General features: G+C 45.3%; 1 pseudogene; it reads left to right on the forward strand.

Moving 5' to 3' along the window:
* Nucleotides 1-795: 795 nt before the first annotated feature.
* Nucleotides 796-1394, forward strand: LOC136377444 (immunoglobulin heavy variable 3-66-like; annotated as a pseudogene).
* Nucleotides 1395-5625: the final 4231 nt, after the last annotated feature.

A 5625-nucleotide genomic window follows, 5' to 3' on the forward strand; every position in this document is an offset into this window, starting at 1 on the left:
GTCTGGGGAGCAGTTCCAACAGCTACTACCGGGGAGAAGATGCTTTATACCCCATTGCTCATCCGGTGTCAGGATCCATCCCTCTTCCTAGACACACTGGGAGCTCAGTCCCCTCTGGGTCTTCACACTTCCAGGTCCATTCTATCGCTCACTTGTCCCAATGTTGTTTCTACACATGCAACTCTATAAAGGCTCTACTGGTAAGTTAACTTTCCCACAGACTCTCCATCAGATCCATTAATCTCCCTAACTACTCTGAGCCTATGATCCCAGTAAGAAAAAGCAGCATCTTCTCAACACTCAGTCTACTTCGTCTCTTCAAAGGTCCCGGGGCCAGAGGTACTTAAAACCAAGGCTCCAACATCAACATGTACACAAAGATCACTGTCACAAGATCTAAAGTATCTGGTGTATTTGTTTCCAGCCCTGATGAAGGGACCACTCTGCACTTGATTTGGTTCAAGGGAGCAGTAGTGCCAGTAGGAGGAGTAGAGGCCCAGATGGTGAGCTCACTGCTCCCACAGGAGGACACTTGGACAGTCCCAAACCTACCTATGTAATATTCAGTATTTAGTTATTAAAATATTATGACAGGCATTCACCTTCACTGAGGCGCTTCCCGCTCTGCAGGACTCCACCCCAGAGCTCCATATATAGTAAGATAACATGCCAATAGAACCCCCTCTGCTCATGAAAACCAGCCCAGCGCTGACCCTGCAGCTCTCGGACAGGAGCCCAGCCTGGGATTCCCTGAAGTGCCTGTTCCCTGGACAGGACTGAACACAGAGCATCACCATGAACTCTGGGATCTTCTGGATTTTCCTTGTTGTTATTTTAGGAGGTAATTTATGGAGAACAAGATGCTGACTATGTGAGTGAGTGTGCCTGAGAGAATCAATGAACATGTGACAGTTTTCTGATCAAAACGTCTTTATGTTTGCAGGTGTCCAGTGTGAGGTGCAGCAGGTGGAGTCTGGGGGAGGCTTGGTGCAGCCTGGGGGGTCTCTGAGACTCTCCTGTGCAGCCTCTCGATTCACTGTCAGTAACATATGGATGAGCTGTGTCCACCAGACTCTCCAGAAGGGACTGAATTGGGTCTCACACATTAATCCTAGTGATACTATGTACTACGCAGACTCCATGAAGGGCCCACCCACCATCTCCGAGACAACGGCAAGAACACGCTGTATTTGCAAATGAGCAGCCTGAGAGACGATGATACGGCCGTGTATTACTGTGCGAGAGACACAGCGAGGGGAAGTTCGTGTGAGCCCAGACACAAACCTCACTACGGGGACGTGGGGAAGGAAGGGGCTTCCTGTGGGAGCGGGGTTTCCTCTCAAAGCTCCCAGCTGCATCCAGGGGCACTTCTTCCTTCTTCTCTGTGGCTCTAGATTCTCATATTCTCCTTTCAGACAACAAACAAGGATGGAACGTTGCCAATTTGCAGATGACATGTCAGCAGTTCTTACAGAACTCTCCTTCACCAAGTTTCCTTATTTTTTTCTTTCTTGACAAATAAACCACCCATATTGCTTCTTCGTCCCTGTGGTTGGGAAACATTTCCTTGAAATGCAGGCACCGGCACTGTCTAAACGGCTACATGACCTCCTGGCCTGACAGTGGTTAGGATCCTCCCTCAGGACCTCTATCACTCAGGTCTCTGTCCTCCACACTACACGTTGTTAACCTCTTAATCCTCATTCACTCGAGTGAAGGTGGAAACCGACCCAAACACCTGGTTTCTCCAATAACAATATTTTTAGTGTGATTTTCGTTAGCTTTCCTTGGAAAGGGAAACTTGTGATTACAGTGATGTTTCAATCAGATAATTCAGGAATCTCCATGTCAACTCCTTGAACTTAGTCACACCTGACTTAATCACACTGCATGTCCTGTCATATTAGAGAACGCACAGTCTCAACAGTAAGAATCCGGACATTCCTGAGAGGCAGAGCGCAGCCATCACAGCACCTCAGGACCAGGGTCTCCACTACCCTGCAGAACCCTCGGGGCCGACCTCCTTCCTGTGTCCTGGAAACCGTGTTTGTGAGAGTGAGTGTGTGCGTACATGAGTGCACGTGCCTGTTTGTTTGCACATGGGGTTGTGACTGTGTGTGCAATGTGTGTTCTGTGTGCACATGGAAGTTTTCACCTCTGTGCTGAGTCTCCCACAGCTCACAGAACAGGGGCCTTCCTACAAGGAAATGAGAAGAAGCCTCCAGGTGAAGCCCAGCCTCACAGAAACCCTGTTTCCCTCCATGTGGGCTGAGTGTCAGCCTGAGGACAGGAGTGTGCCATGGACACAACATCCCATTTGTTCAAAGTCCCCTCTGTGCACTATTGTTAAAGATTTCCAGGATAAATTTATTTACCAAACACTTGAACTTCCATCCCCATGTGAATTGTCTCCCTGCCCTACAGAGTCCACACCACAACCCACCTCCTCTCCTGGCTGCAGGTGGCTTAGAAGCCTCAGCTGCCCAATGCATGGGTCTCATATATTTATGGCACCCAGAACTGTACATCCGAAGTTAATTTTTACATTTTATCATGTGAATTTGTGCCCTATTAATTTGAATATTAGCAAAGTCAGAAGGATTTATAAAGGAAACGAGAAATTTAATCATTTTGCCCTCACACCATGCTGCTATTGGAAATTATCCCTTAAGAGATACTTGTATATTATTCTCATTTTTATTATTTATTGAACCATTTATTGGTATTGGTAAGAGTTCATGCATTTATTTTAAAATATTACATTTTTATTTATTTATTTTAGTGTGAGAGAGAGAGAGAGAGAGAGAGAGAGAGAGAGAGAGAGGAGAAGAGCAACACAGAGCTGTTCCTGGATGTGCCTGACCTGGGATCAAACCAGCCACCTGTGTGCTTGTGATCATGCTCTGACCTACTGAGCTTTCTGGCGAGGGACACACATTTATTTTATGTGATTAAAATCCAACACTGTTAAGGACGTCTGTCCTCGTTAGTAAAATCCAACACAGTTATTAACTTGTAGTTAGAATTGCTGGAAGTGTCTGTGCATTGGCAGCTCTGGGCTCCTTACAAATGTCCTGTGTGTTCTCTGTCACCTCTTCACCTTCCTTCAGCAAGAGATGCTTCAGGACCATCTCTATGTTTTCTGCCCAGTCCTAAAGGTGTCATCACTCTGAGGAGTCTTGTTCCATTTTAGTTAGGAATAATGTTATATACCACGATCTTCACGCTGGGACCCTTATTTGTTGGGGTATCACTGCTATGGAACCTCTTAACTGACAGACCTTAACAGTAAAGAAAAGGTGGGCACAATTACCTTAGTGACAGGGACTCCAAACAGCAACCAGAACAGTCTGTTCACAGAGACCTGGACACTCAGTCTCCAATCATGATATCTGTAGAAATTTCATACATGTAAGGTCAACTAAATGCTTAAGTGACAGGTCTACATGGAAGAGTTTTAGGCCAAAAAATGTAATTAGAATAACCATCATGGAGATTCAAGGTCCTTCAATCAATTTCATACCTTGAGTCAGTTTTCAGAACAGAAGCATCGGGACAAAGGGGAGGTCAGGTGTCCCGATGATGATGACACCACACCAATAAACAGTGTGGTCTTGATCATCTACAGCCTTCCTCAAAAGGTAAGGAAGATTCTAGAGACAGCGTGCTTTGAGGAACAAGGAATAATCATAGTTTCAAGGGTCAATGTTCATTTCCTTTGAAGTGACATTAATTTTAGATCTCAGATGTCACTGTGGTCAAAACAGGGGCTTATGAAGTTCAGGTGCTCCAGTCAGTTTTCTCTCAGTCCTTCTCACAGGGTCTCAGAGTCCTTGATCCCATAATGTGGTTACTCCCCAGTGATGGATGCTGTGACTCCCTTGTTCCAATGTTGGTTCCACACACACAGCTCTACAAAGTACTCTCACTGGGACGTTGATGTTCCCGGGTGTCCACTGCAGTCCATCTCTCTATGTCTCACACTCACAACCTCTCTGTGGCCTTAGTCCTCCCTGACCTTTCATCCTTGTGAAGTAGCCTCTCTGTCCGTGTCGTCTGGCATCTCTACTCAGTGTCTCCATCACGTCCGCTGATGGTCATGTTCCCCCACATCTGCTTACGTTTACATGATGTAATTTCCCAAAGATTAGACTAGTCTCCACATACTGTGTGAAAACTTAAATTCTGAGGTCCCATTAAGTGAATTTATCTTTAAAGTGAGCCTGTGTTTCAATCTAGGAAAAGTTGGTAAGCTGCTCAGAGGACCACGGAAAACCTGGTTTCAGTAGGATTAAGAATTCCAACCTGGTTCTAGCCCTGGCCGGTTGGCTCAGCGGTAGAGCGTCGGCCTGGCGTGCGGGGGACCCGGGTTCGATTCCCGGCCAGGGCACATAGGAGAAGCGCCCATTTGCTTTTCCACCCCCCCCTCCTCCCTCTCTGTCTCTCTCTTCCCCTCCCGCAGCCAAGGCTCCATTGGAGCAAAGATGGCCCGGGTGCTGGGGATGGCTCCTTGGCCTCTGCCCCAGGCGCTGGAGTGGCTCTGGTCGCGACAGAGCGACACCGGAGGGGCAGAGCATCGCCCCCTGGTGGGCAGAGCGGCGCCCCTGGTAGGCGTGCCGGGTGGATCCCGGTCGGGCACATGCGGGAGTCTGTCTGACTGTCTCTCCCCATTTCCAGCTTCAGAAAAATACAAAAAGAAAAAAAAAGAATTCCAACCTAGTTCTCTACCAGTCTCAGTGTCCACTCTGTTCCTACCAGGGTTGTACATCCAATGGACAGTGGAGGGTCACCATTTTCTGAGAAGATTTTTTTAAGGAACTTCAGAAACAATAATCATTAAAGAAGATTTATACTTTGATAAATTAAAAATATTTTCCAAACAATTATTCCACAATGGAGAAGCCTACACAGGAAGAAGACATTTCCAAGTCGTATATCTGAGAGAAAATTTGTGCATTATACATGAAGGACATTATATATTATGTGAGAGAGCCCAGCATCCTCGTGACACTGTGACCATCCCCAGGAATAAGACAGAGAAAGGCTTGGAGTGCGGGTTTCCTGTGATGGTTGAAGATTCTTTTCATATGTGAAAAAATGTGCTAGAAATCATCTAATTCACTTCTCTCTGAACCACAAGATCACTGATAATACCAGACAGAAAATCCTGGACTATGAATCTCCAGCAATAATCTACTCAACATGTGATAGAGTTAGAGTTGTACACAGACATAATTATTATTTTCATTTCTAGCCTTTTATCTGTTTAACAGTGTAACTATTTCTAATGTGATTAGTTTGAGGTTTCTGCACACACCGAGTGCTTTCATAAGGGGAAAGATTGCGCAAGGATCAGTAGACATAATCACAAAACTTCTGATATCAAGAGTCAAGGATGTCCCACCTGCCCGGGCTTGGGAGGTAGTTACTCAGCTCAAAAGAATGTCACAAATGAAGAAATCAAATATTGATAATGTTATTCCTTTAATTTTTTGACAGTTAGACACTATTTATTATTGATTATAAATTTTTGATTATATTAGATACACTAAAGATTGGGATTCAGAAACATTCTAAAATGCTAATCCCTTTTAAATCTATTTGAAAAATGTATAAAAATGTTAA

This window comes from Saccopteryx leptura, chromosome 6 (genome assembly GCF_036850995.1).
Source record: "Saccopteryx leptura isolate mSacLep1 chromosome 6, mSacLep1_pri_phased_curated, whole genome shotgun sequence".
Classification (NCBI taxonomy): Eukaryota; Metazoa; Chordata; class Mammalia; order Chiroptera; family Emballonuridae; genus Saccopteryx; species Saccopteryx leptura.